At 46.8% G+C, this 19,897-nt stretch overlaps 1 protein-coding gene across 4 annotated transcripts in view; it reads left to right on the top strand.

Moving 5' to 3' along the window:
* LOC143958272 (NACHT, LRR and PYD domains-containing protein 3-like) overlaps nt 1-19,897 on the top strand; it is a 535,368-nt gene that overhangs the window by 180,607 nt on the left and 334,864 nt on the right. For 3 of the 4 annotated variants that reach the window (XM_077467807.1, XM_077467779.1, XM_077467805.1), the window contains one exon: nt 7,610-8,465. The exons of the other annotated variant lie outside the window; for it this stretch is intronic. The gene's annotated coding sequence lies outside the window, so the exon portion shown is untranslated. Of the gene's footprint in view, nt 1-7,609; nt 8,466-19,897 lie in introns of those variants that run through there. 4 annotated transcript variants of the gene reach the window in all.

Genomic DNA, 19,897 nt, shown 5'->3' with positions numbered 1-19,897 from the left:
TAGCAATACACTCACACTCTACACTGACACTACACTATACTCACACTGTACACTGACACTATACTCACACTGTACACTGACACTACACTATACTCACACTGTACACTGACACTATACTCACACTGTACACTGACACTACACTATACTCACATTCTACACTGACACTATACTCACATTCTACACTGACACTACACTATACTAGGGATGAGCTTCGAGTTCGAGTCGAACTCATGTTCTACTCGAACATTGCCTGTTTGCCTGTTCAACGAACAGTGAACAATTTGGGCTGTTCGCAGCAAATTCGAAAAGCCGGAACACCCTATACAAGTCTATGGGAGAAATCTAAAGTGCTCATTTTAAAGGGTAATATGCAGGTTACTGTCCTAAAAAGTGTTTGGGGACCCGGGTCCTGCCCCAGGGGACATGGATCAATGCAAAAAAAAGTTTTAAAAACGTCCGTTTTTTCAGGAGCAGTGATTTTAATAATGATTAAAGTGAAACAATAAAAGTGTAATATTCCTTTAAATTTCGTAGCTGGGGGGTATCTATAGTATGCCTGTGAAGGGGCACATGTTTCTGGTGCTTAGAACTGTCGCTGCACAAAGTGTCATTTGTGCAGGAAAAAAAGTCTTTTAATATCACTTGCGGCTAAATTGCCGGGTCTCCGTAATACAGAGAACACTCAATGAGTGTTCTCTGTATTAGCCGACAATTCATTCATTGATTAAAAAAAAAAAAAAAAAAAAAGCGTGGGGGTTCCCCTAAATTCAATTACCAGGCCCTTCAGGTCTGACATGGATATTAAGGGGAACCCCGTGTCAAATTTAAAAAAAAAATTGACGTGGGGGTCCCCCCAAATATCCATACCAGACCCTTCAGGTCTGATATGGATATTAAGGGGAACCCCGCATCAAATTTAAAAAAAAAAATTGACGTGGGGGTCCCCCTAAATATCCATACCAGACCCTTTATCCGAGCACGCAACCTGGCAGGCCGCAGGAAAAGAGGGGGGGGACGAGAGAGCGCCCCCCCCCCTCCTGAACCATACCAGGCCACATACCCTCAACATTGGGAGGATGCTTTGGGGGTCTGTGACCCCTCAAAGCACCTTGTCCCCATGTTGATAAGTACAAGGGCCTCATCCTCACAACCCTGGCCGTTGGTTGTGAGGGTCTGCGGGCGGGGGGCTTATCAGAATCTGGAAGCCCCCTTTAACAAGGGGACCCCCAGATCCCGCCCCCCCCTGTTTGAAATGGTAAGGGGGTACAAAAGTACCCCTACCATTTCACAAAGAAAGTGTCAAAATGGTTAAATAAGACAAACACACTTTTGAAAAATTCCTTTATTAACCACTTGCCGAACGCCGCATGACGATGTACGTCCATTTTTTGAAGAGGGATATCTCGGTAACGGCAGCAGCTGCTGCCACAACCGAGATATCCATCTCTTCAGGCGGCGGTCGGCTGTACGATAACGGTGGTCTCCGCGGCGGATTCGCCATGAGATCACAGCTATCGGCGGCGGGAGAGGTGCCACCCCCCCTCCCGCCGCCCTCCCGCACCTTCCGCCGCTTACCGGAGCCGTTGGTAGCGGCGGAGGCGATCGAGTCCTTCCGTCGGCTGGGCATAGAGACAAGTGAGGCTAAGATGGCCCCCACTCGTCTCTATACTCTTAAAAGGTATATTTTTTTTTTAAATGTCAGATTTTCTTTTTTTTTTTTTTGTTGCATTTTAGCCCAAATATGAGATCTGAGGACCTTTTGACCCCCCAGATCTCATATTTAAGAGGACCTGTCAAGCTTTTTTCTATTACAAGGGATGTTTACATTCCTTGTAATAGGAATAAAAGTGATCCATTTTATTTTATTTTTTTTAAAAAGTGTAAAAATAAATAAAATAAATTAAAATAAATAAGAAAAAAAAATTTTTTTTTTAAAAACACCCCGTTACGACGAGCTTGCGCACAGAAGCGAGCGCATACGTGAGTAGCGCCCGCATATGAAAACGGTGGTCAAACCACATATGTGAGGTATCGCCGCGATCGGTAGAGCGAGAACAATAATTCTAGCCCTAGACCTCCTCTGTAACGCAAAAAATGCAACCTGTAGAATTTTTTAAATGTCGCTTATGGAGATTTTTGAGGCTAAAAGTTTGACGCCATTCCACGAGCGGGCGCAATTTTGAAGCGTGACATGTTGGGTATCAATTTACTCGGCATACCATTATCTTTCACAGTAAAAAAAAATTGGGCTAATTTTACTGTTGTCTTATTTTTTTATTCAAAAAAGACCGCTGCGCAAATACGGTGTGAAAAAAAGTATTTCAATGACCGCCATTTTATTCTCTAGGGTGTTAGAAAAAAAATATATAAAATGTTTGGGGGTTCTAAGTAATATTCTAGCAAAAAAAACTGTTTTAAACATGGAAACACCAAGTCCGAAAAAGAGGCCTGGTCCTTAAGTGGTTAAAAATGAAAAAAAAAAAAAAAAAAAAAAATTCCAGCGGTGCTAATCCACTCTTGCTATCCAGCGACGGATCTCCAGGGTCCAGCGATGGATGATCATATGCAGCGACGGGGAATCTCTCAGTCCAGCGCTGTCCATACATCCTTCTTCTGTCTCCGCTCCGGAGACACTGCAGAGAGCCCAGCGCTGACGTTTCTTATATTGGGAGGGCGGGGCCACCGTCACCTGACCCCGCCCCTCTGACGCTGGAGAGGGAAGCCAGGGGTTCCCCATCGACGTGTGGGTGACCCCGCCCCCTCTGATGTAACGGAAACCTGCGTTACATCAGAGGGGGCGGGGTCACCCACACGTCACTGGGGAACCCCTGGCTTCCCTCTCCTGCGTCAGAGGGGCGGGGTCAGGTGACGGGTGGCCCCGCCCTCCCAATATAAGAAACGTCAGCGCTGGGCTCTCTGCAGTGTCTCCGGAGAGGAGACAGAAGAAGGATGTATGGACAGCGCTGGACTGAGAGATTCCCCCGTCGCTGGATATGATCATCTATCGCTGGACCCCGGAGATCCGTCGCTGGATAGCAAGAGTGGATTAGCACCGCTGGAATCTTTTTTTTTTTCATTTTTAATAAAGGAATTTTTCAAAAGTGTGTTTGTCTTATTTAACCATTTTGACACTTTCTTTGTGAAATGGTAGGGGTACTTTTGTACCCCCTTACCATTTCAAACAGGGGGGGGGCCGGGATCTGGGGGTCCCCTTGTTAAAGGGGGCTTCCAGATTCTGATAAGCCGCCCGCAGACCCTCACAACCAACGGCCAGGGTTGTGAGGATGAGGCCCTTGTCCTTATCAACATGGGGACAAGGTGCTTTGAGGGGTCACAGACCCCCAAAGCATCCTCCCAATGTTGAGGGTATGTGGCCTGGTACGGTTCAGGAGGGAGGGGGGGGCGCTCTCTCATCCCCCCTCTTTTCCTGTGGCCTGCCAGGTTGCGTGCTCGGATAAAGGGTCTGGTATGGATATTTAGGGGGACCCTCACGTCAATTTTTTTTTTTAATTTGATGCGGGGTTCCCCTTAATATTCATATCAGACCTGAAGGGTCTGGTGTGGATATTTGGGGAGACCCCCACATCATTTTTTTTTTTAAATTTGACACGGGGTTCCCCTTAATATCCATGTCAGACCTGAAGGGCCTGGTAATTGAATTTAGGGGAACCCCCACGCTTTTTTTTTTTTAATCAATGAATGAATGAATTGTCGGCTAATACAGAGAACACTCATTGAGTGTTCTCTGTATTACGGAGACCCGACAATTTAGCCGCAAGTGATTTTAAAAGACTTTTTTTCCTGCACAAATGACACTTTGTGCAGGGACAGTTCTAAGCACCAGAAACATGCGCCCCTTCACAGGCATACTATAGATACCCCCCAGCTATGAAATTTAAAGGAATATTACACTTTTATTGTTTCACTTTAATCATTATTAAAATCACTGCTCCTGAAAAAACGGCCGTTTTTAAAACTTTTTTTTGCATTGATCCATGTCCCCTGGGGCAGGACCCAGGTCCCCAAACACTTTTTAGGACAGTAACTTGCATATTACCCTTTAAAATGAGCACTTTAGATTGTGAACGTTCGAGTCCCATAGACTTTAATAGGGTTCTAAAGTTCACACGAAGTTTAGGTCTGTTCGCAGGTTCTGGTGCGAACCGAACAGGGGGGTGTTCGGCTCATCCCTACACTATACTCACACTGTACACTGACACTACACTATACTCACACTGTACACTGACACTACACTATACTCACACTGTACACTGACACTACACTATACTCACACTCTACACAGACACTATACTATACTCACACTGTACACTGACACTACACTATACTCACACTCAGGCCCGGACTGGGACAAAAATAGGCCTGGGCATTTTAGGCTGAGCAGCCCATTTTCTTTTTATACAGATCAGAGAAGCATGACATATTTGTTATTTAATCCCCCTCGGGCCCCCTCCTGTCACAGTGCACTGCCAATCAGAAGCAGCCGAGTCATTTCATGGTCTGCAGTTGCACATATACAAGAGGAGTATATATATATATATATATATATATATATATATATATATATATATATATGCGGCTGTGGGAAAGCTCAGGATAGTTCAGACAAGGATCCAAACACACCTGAGCTCACCTCTGCCAAGGGGAATGCTGCAGCTGGCTTTAATGCCTCAGCATGAGACACCACATGTAATACGCACAGCAATCGCAGCACATTCCTGTGTGAATTACATGTGGTGTCTCTGGGATGCGATTTGAGCCATGGATTTGTATGGCTAAAATCGCACTGTATTCACACCAAACTAGTGCAGGACCCTTTATTGTCCACATCAGAATCAGATTACATAGGGGATCATACCCATGTGATCCGATTTGGCAAACTGTGCTGCATTTTGCAAATTGATTGCGGGGGGCGGGGGGGTCGTTACCTTAACATACACTCTGCAATTGGTTCACATGGACGGGTTGCGATTTGGATGCAGTGCTGAAACCGCAGCAAATTTACTGTGAATTTGCACCACATCTAGTGTGAACCCAGGAAAGAGATAACAGTTCATTTTAGGGCACATTAAAAATATATTATCCCCAATTATATATAATATAATCCAAAAGGTGTCCTGCATTTAATATATATATATATTTTTTTTTTGTTAACACTGCACTTCTCGCCAGCCAGTACTAAATATACCACAATTACAAACACAAAAGAAAAGAAAATCATATATACACTTTAACCCTTTTATGACTAAGCCTATTTCTGACATTTGGTGTTTACAAGTTAAAATCCATATTTTTTGCTAGAAAATTACTTAGAACCCCAAAAATTATATATATATATATTAGCAGAGAATCTAGAGAATAAAATGGTGATTGTTGCAATATTTTATGTCACACGGTATTTGGGCAGCGGTGTTTTAATTGCAACCATTTGGGAAAAGGGACATTTTCATGAATTAAAAAAAAATGAAAACAGTAAAGTTAGCCCAATTTTTTTGTATAATGTGAAAGATAATGTTACGCCGAATAAATGGATACCAAACATGTTGCAATTTATAATTGCAGACACTCGTGGAATGGCGACAAACTACGGTACCTAATAATCTCCATAGGCGAAGCTTTTATTGTTTTTTTACAGTTACCAGGTTAGAGTTACAGAGGAGGTCTAGTGCTAGAATTATCGCTCTCGTTCGGACAATCACGGTGATACCTCACATGTGTGATTTGAACACCGTTTACATATGTGGGCGCAACTGCCATATGCATTTTCTTTGCTGCGAGAGCTTGCGGCGACGGGGGCGCTCTAAAAAAAATTTCTTATTGATTTTGTTTATTTTTATATTATTCAATTGTGTTTATGTAAACATCCTTTGTGACAATAATAGGTGGTGACAGGTACTCTTTATGGAGGGATCGGGGGGTCTAAAAGAACCCCCAATACCTCCTTTGCACTTCAAAGTATTCAGATCACCAAAAACTGTGATTCTGAATACTGTAGATTTTTTTTTAAATCCGGCGCCATTGCCAGCCAAGTAAACAGGAAGTGACGTCGCTTCCATGTTTACATTCAGGAGACTGGAACAAAGCCATTTATGGCTTTGTGCCCATCTCTCTCTAGCCGCCGTAAGTGGCGGATCGAGGATCGGGTCTCCCGGGGGGACGGGAGGACCAGTCAGAGTGTCGGGAGGTGCGGGAGGGGGGATAACAATTGAGCAGCATTTAGCTGCATTAGTTGTTATCCCTGGAAAACTGATCGTCCGCTCTAAAAAACTGTACTGGGATGATGCCTGAGGCTGCGGGCATCATCCTGGTATAACCTCCAAAAACCAAGACCGCATATCTGCGTACACTCAGCGGGAAGGGGTTAAATCAGTGGTGGCTCAACATTTTTGGGGGGCGCAAACAAACTAAAACATTCTTGAAAGACCCCCATCAATTGCAGCCTCAATGTGCCCATCAAACACTGCCACTGTACCCAAAATGCTGCCACTGTGCGCATGAAATGCTGCCACTGTGCCCCCGCCCACCGTCTGCCCGGCCCTTACCTTGTCTTGGGTGGGCAGCAGGTGACGGCGGCAGGCGGTGAGCGGTGGTGTCCTCCATTTCTTCCTCAATCTCTTCTGTTCTCCCGTCCACTCCTCCTCTCCTGTGATTGGACACCTGTTAGGCGTCCAATCACGGCACCTGTTGTTTTAGCCAATCAGGTGGCAGGTAACACAGACCCGGTGCACCTGATTGGCTGAGAGGTGGGTCAGTGTTAGCAAGGCAAATTCCTTTATGGATGTACCACCACTGCTTTAAATTCAAGACACCTTTTGGGCCCAAGAACTGCCCCTCTCTCACACAATGTCTTACACACAGCATGGTGAGAGCGTGCTTTGGTCTGGTCAGTGGTCTCTTACAGAGTGAGGAGTGATGCTGAACTACCTGAGCGCTCTCATCATGCTGTGTGTAAAGGCAGGTGTAAATCATAATCAGACGGGCAGACTGGCATCACTTACTGTTTAGCAGTCTTGTCCAGGTAATTGGTGAAATCTTGCACCAGACCGCTGGCTTCATCCAATTAGGTCCTCTAGAATGCACTGCGAAGCTCACAGTGCATTGTGGGGCGCTCAGCGGGTGAATATCCCGCCGAGCTAACCGCAAATTTGGGTGTTTGCTGAGCAGGTGAGCAGGTGATGTTCGGGGGGAACTTTTGCTCGGATAGAACTGTTGGCCCATCTCTAGTGCTGATCAGTCCAGTTCCTGGATTCCGGCTTCTCCTCTCTATAAATCTGGATCACTTCCTAACAGAAAATAATAAAACCCGTCCTGGCTGTTCCAGGGATGGGAATGGGGCCGACCTTCAATATTCTGAATACAACCGTCTCCTCAATCGGCTCTGCTGCTGATATTGGGATCTGCAGATCTTCCTCAGGTCACATGATCCCAATTCTTCTGTGGATGGAAAGTAGCCAAATTACTGATATGAGGAGTCCCTGTGTAACATGGAATGATATTCACATCACATTCACATATATATGTATTGATGACACATTTCATGGAATGTATACAATGTAATATCTCCGTGTAATTGTACAATTATCTCTTGTAGACGGCCAGAGATTTGTCTGGTGATTGTGTCCCGGTGTTGGGTCTGCTGGACCTCTTCCATGTATAGAGGATCTCCTCACCGACACCTCGGATTTCTCTGCAACCCTCTAAAGGAAAGTCTTCTACTCTTCATGGATATAATGGTCGCCTCCCATTGCGAATTCCCTCTTCTCACCTCTGTAGGATTCCACACTTTCCAATATTATCAATACTACTATGATGGTGATGAGGATCTGACTCGTTATTAGGACTCGTTCATGGCGGGAAAAAGACATTTTCTAAAGTTTCTCATTAATAAAAGCTGACTGGGGCAATCCATAATATAGAGAAAGAGACCACATCTTCCTCTTACTGCTGTCCTACTCCTCTACATCTTCCATCCTCCTCTCCATACTCTGCTCCACCCTCCATACTCCTCTCGATCCTCCACACTCCTCTCTCTCCTCTCCTTGGGTGTAATAAAGTGATGCAGCTCTATCTAACATATACATCATTCCCGGCTCCCAGTGTCTCTCTGCAATTGCTTTCTCCGTGTTGCTGACATTACCTTGTATAAGAACAGAGTCCATTCAGCCGCTTCGCCTTTCACTGACAACTTGCTGCAATTTTTATTATATCATCTAAATGGATTTATCCACCGATTGTTCTGATTACATTTCATGTCTGATATATTGTATATGAGGATCATGTATTATTCCCAGAGGATTTCATGTCATGGATCATTACCCAAAGGGATGTGATTATCCCGATTGATTATTGGACTACCAATATTATTACCTGGTTATTGGAAGGTATTATTCTCTATAGATTTACCCCATTGAGGTTTTTTACTCATCAATAAAGTTTTGTATATTTTATTAATTGTATTCTGTGTTTCTGTGATTTTTTTTTTCCAAATTCTTATCTTGTTCTCCACAGCTGATACCCTCTCAACTCTCCCTTCCCCCTCTCACCACTCCCTTCCCCCTCTTACCTCTCCCTTTCCCCCACTCTCCTCTCACTTTCCCCCTCTCCTCTCCCTTCCCCTTCTTCTCAGCTCTCCCTTCCCCTTCCTCTCACCTCTCCCTTTCCCCCCCTCACCTCTCCCTTTCCCCCCTCACCTCTCCCTTTCCCCCCCTCACCTCTCCCTTTCCCCCCCCTCACCTCTCCCTTTCCCCCCCTCACCTCTCCATTCCCCCTCACCTCTCCCTCCCTCTCTGCATTATGTCCTTTCCTTGCACTCTCCCTGCCTTCTCTCTATATTTACCACATAATATGTTCCTTCCATATACTGTTTGTAAATATGACATGAAATTTGTACCATGAAATATATTAGTGTTTCCTATATATTAGCCCCAAGTTAGATAAACAGAATACAGGTGGACCATTGAGGACACCTACTGGTGGGTGAAGAAATTACAGCCCAGTCCAATCACACCTTGCTATGGGTAGTAAGAACGTAGGTGCAGGCAGGAGAAGCATTAATCTCCTGAGGTCTCTGGTGAAGTACCTTCCCCTTCTATGGAAATATGAGTCTGTCAGAGCTGCAGCCAATGCTATAGGGAGGAATAGGGAAGAGATGTCTGTGCTGTGGACAGTTGGAATAAGAGACTGACAGATACCGTTCCCTCCACCTTGTGATACAAAAAACAGTCACTTCCAGCACTAATAGGTCTTCCAAAGTGAGGAGTAACAGATGTTAGATATAATGGTGGTGTGAAAGGTATATATGGTATCCAGAACTGGGTGGATACACCTTCCTCAGATGCGTAATCCGAAAGCAACTACAAGAAAAACAGAAATGGAAGGCACACACACCTAGTGTATTACCAAAGATAATTTAATAAAAAAAGTTTTATATAAAAGTGGGTACTCCCTAAATTCAATGGTCATGGACATGCACAGAACATGGGGTACAGCTAACATGTTTCGAGGGTGCAATCCCTTCGTCAGAGCTATGTGTGTGTGCCTTCCATTTCTGTTTTTCTTGTGGTCTCCTCCACCTTGTGTATGATATTAGGTGAGGTGGAGTCTCCTCAGGTGGTGGGGATAGTATTTGGTGAGGTGGGGTCTCCTCAGGTGGAGGGGATGGTATTGAGTGAGGTGGGGTCTCCTCATGCAGGAAGAACAGTATCGGGTGAGGTGATGGGGTCTCCTCAGGTGAAGGGAATGGCATTGGGTGAGGTGGGGTCTTCTCAGGTGGAGAGGACAGTATTGGGTGAGGTGAGGTCTCCTCAGGTGATGTGAGGTCTCCTCAGGCAGGGGGGATGGCATTAGATGAGGGGGGTCTAATCAGGTTGAGGGAAAAGCTTTAGATGAGGTGGGAATATCCTCAGGTCGAGGGAGCGATATTAGGTGAGGTGGGATCTTCACACATGGAGAGAATGGGTGGGGTGGGGTGTGATCTCCTCAGTTGGAGGCAAAAGTATGTGCTGCCCCCCAAATGAGCTCAGGTGTTTCCAGTGCTAATCTGCCATAATGCAAAGACACTGTAGACAGTTGTGCTCCTCCAATCTTGTGGTTGCTGAAGACCCTTTTCTATTCCTCATTGCCGGTCCTCCTGAGATTGCCACCTGTACACAATGTCAGAACTAGGGATGAGCTGAACACCCCCAGTCCCTGCACAAAATGACATTTAACAGAAAAAAAGTAATTTAAAACTGCTTGTGTTTTTAATGTAATATCTGGTTCCGGCAATACGGATGAAAATCATTGAGAAAAATGGCATGGGTAGCCCCCCCACCCATTACCAGCCCCTTTGGGTCTTGTACGGATATTAAGGGGAACCCCGTACCCAAATTAAAAAAAGAAAGGCGTGTGGCCCCCAGGCCCTATAAACTCAGAACAGCAGTATACAGGCGGTGCAAACAAGACAGGGACTGTGTAGGTTTGTTGTGTTAAGTAGAATCTGTTTGCAATTTTGAACTGGTACATTTTTAAAGTGTAGCTCCAGTCAAAAAATCCATTTTAAGCTTTTTGGAAAACATAGGGAAGGGTTATCGCCCCTTTATAATTTTTTTGGCAGTCTGTCTTTTTTTTAATCTCACTTCCTGTTGTCTCCTTCTGTTTGCAAGTAGGAGACGTTTGTAAGTAGGGGCCTGCCCTATATGCTTGCAGAAATGTGGCCCTAAGGTGTTGGTGTTGCCACAAGTTAACACTGTAAGCCCTCAAAGTGAATATTAGTGGAAACTGGAGCAACCTGCTGTGAACTATTATATCAAGAATTGTAATTACATGCCATTGTGGAACAGTGGTAGAAAAATTGGGCCTATGGTGGTTGTGGTGCTCGTTCCATAATACTGCAAGTCCTCACAGTTACTTTTGGTGGGCGCAGGAACAGACCCTGCTGTGAAATATCATGAATTGTAATTACATGCCCCTGTTAAACAGGGGCTGAAAAATTGGGCCTTAGGCACTGGTGCCACGACACTGCAACCTCTCCTAGATACTCTAGTTGAAGTGCAGGAATGAGCCCTGCTGCAAAGCATTGCATTGAAAATTGTAATTACATGCCCCTGGGCTGCAAAAATTGGGCCTTAGCCACTGGTGGCGGCCCCAGAACCAAAAATGTTCTTCCAAGCTATCAGCAGGATGATTGAGGAGGAAGAGGATAGTCAGTCAACATAACAGGATAGTCACTCAGCATCAGCATAGGCAGTCTTGAAGGGATGTGAGATTTCAAAATAATTATTTGGTTACATCAGCTTCAGGTGCTTGGTAGCTGGTAGTGATCCAAGACTGATTCATCTTTATGAAGGTCAGTCGATAAACCGAGTCATTGGACAGGTGCACCTTGTGATTGGTTACAAAGCCTCCAGCAGCACTGAATGTGCGTTCTGAAAGAACGCTGGATGCAGGACAGGCCAGTAGCTCAATTGCATACTGTGGAAGCTCTGGCCAGTGATCCATCCTCAAGACCCAGTAAGCCAGAGGATTTTCGATGGGACAGGTGTCCAAGTCTGACCTTGCACCTAGGTACTCCTGCACCATGTAAATCAGACGCTGGCGATGGCTGCTGGAACTGATCATACCTTGGGGCTGCGGACTAAAAAATTGTCTGAATGCATCAGTCAGACGGCCACCTTCTCCACCGCTCCTTCTGACCGATGCCTCAGCAACACGTTGTTCAGGACCAGGAGATTTTAACTTCCCAGTGTCTGGGAACGCGTTGCACAGACCTTTGTGCAAGGCCTCCAGGAGATGTCTCATCCTCTGCGACGGCAAGATAAGGTCCGCAACCTCACCCTTGTACCATGGATCAAGGAGAGCTGGCAGCCAGTAATGATCCCTCTCCTTGATCCAAAGAATACAAAGATCCTTCTGCAGGCTTTGCAGGATCAGGAAGGCCATGCAGCATATGTTAGCTGAAGCATTCGGTCTGGAGTCCTCTGGGTCACTAAGGATGATATGATTCGCAGCCACGAGGATGGTGAGCAGTGACAGTACATGCATCAGTGACACTGTACCCCTTGTCCACCTGTTGGAGCATACGCTGTGTGGAGTAATGGACAGGGCACTTGAGGCAGAACAGAGGCAGGAAGAGGAGGACTTCCTTGCCTCTCAAGGCCCCCTTTATCCAGACAATGTTCCTGCTGTCCCACCCATCACATAGGAAGAGGAGGAGGAATAGGAGGAGGATTGTGTCAGCATGGAGTTGGAGCCTGGCACTCAGCATCAGCAGTCTTTTAGGGATGATTTACAGTCCCAAGAAATCCGTGGACTTCTACGTGGCTGGGAGGAGGTGGCCTCCTCAAACGGTGACAGGACAGTGTATGCATCCCTAATCATGAACCACCGGCATTGTGAAAAAAAAAAAAAAACAATCTCCCCTGACCCTGTCCTGGTGCCGTAGTCACACAGGTACTCATTGATGGACCTCCGCTGCATGTGCAGCCGCTGCAGCATGGCCAATGCTGAGTTCCACCTGGTGGGCATGTCACATATAAGGTGGCTCTTGGGCAGGTTCAACTCCTTTTGGAGCTCAGCCAGCCAAGCACTGGCATTATATGATCAGTGGAAATGCACACAGAATTTCCTGGCCTGCCTCAGGACATCCTGTAAGCCCGGGTACCTGCCCAAAAACCGCTACACCACCAGATTAAGGACATGAGCCACACAGGGCACATTGGTCAGTTGTCCCTGTCGGAGGGTAGAGAGGAGGTTGGTGTCAATGTCGCAAACCACCATTCCTGGCTTAAGCTGTCATGGCATCAACTACCTCTCGGCCTGCCCCTGCAGAGCTGACAAAATATCTGCCCCAGTGTGGCTCCTGTCCCCCAAACACACCAGCTCAAGCACGGCATGGCATCTTTTTGCCTGCTTACTTGCGTAGCCCCTTGAATGCCTACAGAGCACCGCTGGATCCGTGGACAAAGCACAGGAAGAGGCCATGGAGGAAGAAGAAGAGGAGGGGGTAGAGGAGAGAGGTTTGTCACAACCAGTAGTAGCATTTTGGAGGCATGGTGGTGGAACAACCTCCAACACTACTGCACCTTGTCCTGCATCCTTCCCAGCTGCCAGAGTGACCAAATGCGCCGTGAAAGATAAGTAACGTCCATGTGCATGCCTGCTGGACCATGAGTCAGCGGTAATATACACCTTACCGCTGACCGCCCTGTCCAGTGAGGTATGGACATTACCTTTCACATGCCAGTAGAGAGCCGGAATCGCCTTCCATGAGAAAAAGTGGCGTTTGGGAACCTGCCACTGAGGAACTGCACATTGCACAAACTCACGGAAGGGGGCAGAGTCTACCAACTCTAAAGGCAGCAGCTGAAGTGCTAGCAATTTAGTCAAGCTTGCATTCAACCACTGGGCATGTGGATGGCTGGGAGTGAACTTCTTTTGATGGTCCAGCAGCTGGGGCAGGGACATTTGCCTGGTATAATCGGACATCAGTGTACTGCCAGCAGAATGCCCGCAAGTACTTGGCTGTGACACACCTAATTTTACACCTTCATTCCTCTCAGCAGGTTTCAGAGAGGACTGAAGGTCTAGTGGGGTTGGAGATCCCAGCTGATGAGGAGCAAGGAGAGGTCCGCTTTGTTCTTTGGTGTGGGTCTTTGAGGTAAGCTTGCCAACGAGCTGCATGGCAGGTCAACATATGTCTGGTCAAGCATGCGGTGCCCAATTGTCCATGTGAGATACGCTTGAGACATATGTTGCAAATAGCAGCACTGCGATCTGATGCACTCGCCTCAAAAAAGGCCCACACCAAAGAACTTTTGGAATAACGCGCAGAGGCAGGGAGCTCTGTGGTGTAATTTAGTCAGTGTGATGCCCTTAAGCTGGCTCCGGACGGCATCCTGCCTCATTTGAGATGTGCCTCCTCATCTCTCCTATCAGGCAGCTACATGGAGTCAGTGACCTCATCATCCCCTCCCTCTTCATCACTGGAGCAAACCTGGCAGTATGCTGCAGCTGGTGGAACATGACTGCCAGATTGCTGTCCTTCTTGGGCATCCCCTCTCTGCGCTCACACTACTGCCTTCCTCTAGCTGGGTATCATCAGAGCCTTCAAAAGGCTGGGCATCCTCCTGGAGCATGTACCCAACACTGTGCTCAAACAAAAGAGTGACTGATGACTAGGGATGAGCTTCGTGTTCGAGTCGAACGTACGTTCGACTCGAACATTGGCTGTTCGCCCGTTCGGCGAATTCCGAACGTTTTGGCCGTTCGCGTCAAAATTCGAGTGACGCGCGCGCGGACCACAATGCACTGCGTTGGCGCAGTGCATTGCTGTCCGATGATTGGCCAAGCATGCACTGTGACCCCGCATGCTTGGCCAATCGCAGCGCCGGCAGCGAGGAGAGCCATGATTGGCCACAGGCAGGATGCCTGTGGCCAATCATAGCTCAGGCTGTGTAGTGCACGCCCCACACTATATAAGGCCGCCTTTAAGGCGGCCTCCTGTAGTGTGTTACTTTGCATCTGAAGCAGTGGGTGTTCTGTGTACCTTCAACACAGTACACACCAATCGTTTTTGGCTGATTTCCTATCTTGCTGCTGTGTAGTGGTTGTTGTCTGTGCCCTGACTGCAGTATACACCACTATATTCACCTCACCTATATAGCTAGTGATCTAGCTTTAACCACTTAACAACTGCCCATTGCCAATTAACGGCTTCAGGGCGGTTGTTTAACTCAGAGAGGCCGTTAATTAACGGGCTCCCAGAATTCTGCTCTCGCGTGCCCCGAGGTGTGCGCACTCGAGAGCATCCGTGACCGCCGGGTCCATAGGACCCGGCGCATCACGGTAAACGGCCGCTCATAGCGGCCGTTTACCACGTGATTGCTCCGTCAAATGACGGAGTGATCACTTGGAAACAAACCGGCGTCATGTTATGACGCCTGTTCCTCCCTCCCCTTTCTGTACCGATCGGTACAGCGGAGGGGAAAGAGATCGGTGTCAGCAGCGATGTGGGCTGCATCTGCAGTGCCCACATCGCTGCTCACCGAATTTAACCCCTCAATTCCCTGCCAATACTCTGCAGTACCCTGCCATTACTCTGCAGTACCCCCCATTACTCTGCAGTAACCCCCATTACTCTGCAGTACCCACCATTACTCTGCAGTACCCCCAATACTCTGCAGTGCAGTACCCCGCCATTACTCTGCAGTGCAGTACCCCGCCATTACTCTGCAGTGCAGTACCCCGCCATTACTCTGCAGTGCAGTACCCTGCTATTACTCTGCAGTGCAGTACCCTGCTATTACTCTGCAGTACCCCGCCAATACCCCGCCAATACTCTGTAATACCCACCATTACTCTGCAGTACCCCCAATACTCTGCAGTGCAGTACCCCGCCATTACTCTGCAGTGCAGTACCCCGCCATTACTCTGCAGTGCAGTACCCCGCCATTACTCTGCAGTGCAGTACCCTGCTATTACTCTGCAGTGCAGTACCCTGCTATTACTCTGCAGTACCCCGCCAATACCCCGCCAATACTCTGTAATACCCTGCCATAAATTGCCATACCCAGCCATACTCAGAGATACCCAGCCATACTCGGTGATACCCTGAAGTACCCAGCCATAGACGCCCCCCACCCCTCACCGCCCTCCGGTGCTTCTACCAACTCGCCGGTACGATCAAAGCCAGAATCTTTTTTTTTATTTTTTATTTCAGGCTTCCCAGCCTAGAGGTGAGATGTGGGGTCATATTGACCCCCCAGATTTCACTGTAAAGAGGACCTGTCACCCCATATTCCTATTACAAGGGATGTTTACATTTCTTGTAATAGGAATAAAAGTGATCAAAAATATATTTTGGGGAAAAAAAATGTCAAACTAAAATAAAGTAAAATGAACAATAAAAAAATAAAATAAAAATTAAAGCGCCCATGTCCCCATGTGCTCGCATGTGCCACACATGTGAGGTATCGCCGAGAATGTTAGAGCGAGAGCAATAATTCTAGTCCTAGACCTCCTCTGCAACTCAAAACATGTAACCAGTAAAAAAATATTTAAAGCGTCGCCTATGGGGATTTTTTAAGTAGCGACGTTTGGCGCCATTCCACGGGCATGTGCTATTTTGAAGAGTGACATGTTTGATATCTATTTACTCAGCATAACTTCATCTTTCACTTTATGCAAACATTGGGCTAACAAGTGGTTAATAATAGAGCTTGCAGTCAGTAGTGTTAGGAGATAGTGCGTGCTGTCTGCGTGCTCTGTACCCAGTACATACCGCTATAATATAGGGCAGGCCCCTACTTTCAAACATCCAACTTACAAACATCTCCTACTTGCAAACGCAAGGAGACAGCAGCAAGTGAGATGAAAAAAAGATGGACGACAAAACAAATTATACAGGGGTGATAACCCTTCCCTATGTTTTCCAAAAAGCTTACAAATATTTTTTTTGACTGGAGCTACACTTTAAAAATGTACCGGTTGAAAATGACAAACAGATTCAACTTAACACAACAAACCTACACAGTCCCTGTCTTGTTTGCATCGCCTGTATACTGCTGTTCTGAGTATATAGGGCCTGGGGGCCACACGCATTTCCTTTTTTTAATATGGGTACGGGGTTCCCCTTAATATGTGTACAAGACCCAAATAGGCTGGTAATGGGCAGGGAGGGCTACCCATGCCATTTTTCTCAATGATTTTCAACCATATTGCAGGAACCAGATATAACATTAAAACCGCAAGCAGTTTTAAATGGTGTTATTTCCGTTTAATGTCATTTTGTGCAGGGACTGTTCTAAACACGGGAAACACGTGGCACTTCACAGGCATACTACAGACACCCCCCAGGCACCATATTTAAAGGAATACTTCACTTTTTTTTTCACTTTAATCGTCATTAAAATCAGTGCTCCCGCCAAAACGGTCGTTTTTAAAACTTTTTTTTGCAGTGACCCATGTCCCCTGAGGCAGGAGGCAGATCGCCAAACCCTTTTTAGCACACTACCTTGCATATTAGCTGTTAAAATTAGCATTTTCCAATTCGAACGTTCGAGTCCCATAGACTTCAATGGGGTTCTAACGTTCGTACCGAACGCGGGGGTCGTTCGCAAGTTCTGGTGCGAACCGAACCGGGGGGTGTTCGGCTCATCCCTACTGATGACATTGAGATGAGGGAAGAGGATGAGTTAGCAGCTGCTTTGCCAGTACCCTGAGTGAGAGAGGCTGAGGAGGATGAAGAGGGCTTGGTAATCCACTCTACCAAGTCTTCGGCATGATGTGGCTCAACACTTCCAGCTGCCGAAAATAAGGACAAGCGTGTCCCATGGTCACGTGCTGATGACAATACACCGCATCCACAACCAGCACTGTTGCCTCTAGACACAGAGCCTGCTTGCCCTCTTTTATTGGCTAGTGACTGTCTGCCTCTCCTTGTTGGCCTTCCAGACATACTAATGGCCTGCAGGGAGATGAGACAACCAGTGATTGCTTTAGGTGCACACTCAGCAGATGACACAGTACACCGACTGTAATTACTTTAGCTGCCTGCCTGTGGTATAGGATCTGAAGAACATGAGCAATTGGGGTAGCTTCAAGTGTATACTGTGCAGGTGGCACAATACACTGACTCTAACTGCTTCAGCTGCTTGCGATATAGGAACAGAACACCACTAGCAATTGGGGGTAGCTTCAGGTGTATGCAGTGCAGGAGGCCCAATACACCCACTGTAACTGCTGCAGCTGCCTGTGGTAAATGAACAGAACAACACAAGCAATTGGGGGTAGCTTCAGGTATACACTGTGCAGGTGGCACAATACACCCACTGTAACTGCTTCAGCTGCCTGTGATATAGGAACAGAACACCACTAGTAATTGGGGGTAGCTTCAGGTGTATGCAGTGCAAGTGGCACAATACACCCACTGTAACTGCTGAAGCTGCCTGTGGTAAATGAACAGAACAACACAAGCAATTGGGGGTAGCTTCAGGTATACACTGTGCAGGTGGCACAATACACCAACTCTGACTGCGCTAGGTTCACAAGAAAAAAAAGGCACTGTCCCTGCCTATCCTGCTCTCTCCCTGAACGCCGCAACACACTACACAAGGCCACCACACTGGCAGCCTTATATACTGTGGGGCATGTACTAAACCCCCAAGCTATAATTGGCCACAGACATCCTGCTTGTGGCCAATTATGGCTCTCCTCGCTGCCGGCGCTGTGATTGGCCAAGCATGCGGGGTCACAGTGCATGCTTGGCCAATCAACAGCCAGCAATGCACTGCAATGGCGCAGTGCATTGTGGGCCTTGAGCAACACACACGAACATGGTGCGAACGGCCCTCAAAGTTCTGGATTTGCCAAACGGGTGAACAGCCAGTGTTCGAGTCGAACAGAGCTCATCCCTAACCACGCCCAGACTTGGGTAAGATTATTAACGTGGTAAGATCTGCAGGACCTGTTGCCTCCCTAGGCCTGTGAAAAAGGTAATATAGTAGTAGCTTGAAATTCAGGTAAATATTGGTAGACGCACGGCAATTGTGGTTTTTGAACCACTCATCAGGAGAAAAGCATGCGATGATTCTATAATGAAATAATAATATACTGATAAGCAAATTAAAATAATGGATAACATGAACAGGGGAAGGTTAGATAAAGTCTTCACAAAGTACATGTTTACTTACTCAGATACATAAATTGGTGGTAGGGTGGCCGGGTGCCACAAGCCATCCAGGGACACCCCCAACTGGGAGCTGAGGTGGACAGCTCGGGATAGACAACCCATACAGGCTGAAATTAGGGCTGGCATGGAAATAGCGAGGCACTCCTGTGAAGGGAGTGAAAAAAATGGAGTGAGCCAAGGAAGTCCATGGGGGGTGTGGATAGAAAGGATAGGTGGGAAAGGGGCCCGTGCTGGTGAGGGGGAGGACAAGTGGGGCAGTGAAGGCTAACCAGACTGGGGTGGAAGATAGAAGTGACTAAAAGCTGTGCATAAAAAGAGGGGTAAATAAATGGTTACCCACTGATGATCATAAGAAAGTGGGCAATATGGGAGCCTTCATGGTGCCGTTTGGCTGGAGACACAGTTGTCCGGCTGACGGCACCCCTCCCCCCTTTTTGCCATGCGCCATGGTGTTGGTGGGCATTTCTTGGTGATGCAAATATGGGTGGTGGGCATTGTCTGGCATTCAAGGCTCTCCACACAACGGATCACACGCAGCTGGGGCTCTCCTTCTTCCCCCACACGTTCTACTCAATCCAGGTAATTGTGCATTTCTCACGCGCCTAAACACATCCACTTTCTTATGGACAAAAAAAGTGACAAAAAGGTTAAACAAGACAGTAGATGGTTTTTGACAAGTCCTTCATTAAATTCTTCTTCTTTCATCTGGTCTTCCTTCCATGTTCTTCTTGTTCCTCCAACTTCTTCTAATCCATCTTCTTCATCTTCTTCCTCCTCCGCTCTTCTTGTCCCGCATCTTGCTCCGGCTCCCCCTCTGACATCATGGGGAAAGCCATAGGGAATAAATAACAAAAAAGCCTTAGCGCTGATATTAATAAATATGTAGGATTACCATACATGTATAGGAAACACCCAAATGACTAGGCTGCAACCATGCCAGTGTTCTATCACCAAGAAAATATATAAATTTGTGTATAATGGTGCGCTATTAAAGTCATGTGATATATGATGCAACGCGTCGGGTGGAGCCAGTGACGTTACGTTCGGAGCCCTCTGAGAATACAGCAAGGTGACTTGTCTGAGAAACGCCTCCAACCGTATCTAGCTGATTGTTTTCAAGCGCTATCTATCGGCTTGGGTTATGTGAGTGCAATTGGTGTGGATAAAGTCTGCATAGCTTATAAATCACTGTGCAATGAAAGTTTGTGTTTT

This window comes from Lithobates pipiens, unplaced genomic scaffold, assembly GCF_037356315.1.
Source record: "Lithobates pipiens isolate NorthernLeopardFrog02 unplaced genomic scaffold, aLitPip1_a1.2 Scaffold_102, whole genome shotgun sequence".
NCBI lineage: Eukaryota > Metazoa > Chordata > Amphibia > Anura > Ranidae > Lithobates > Lithobates pipiens.
Note: the sequence above shows the minus strand (reverse complement) of the source record. Positions and strands in the feature narration are given on the sequence as shown.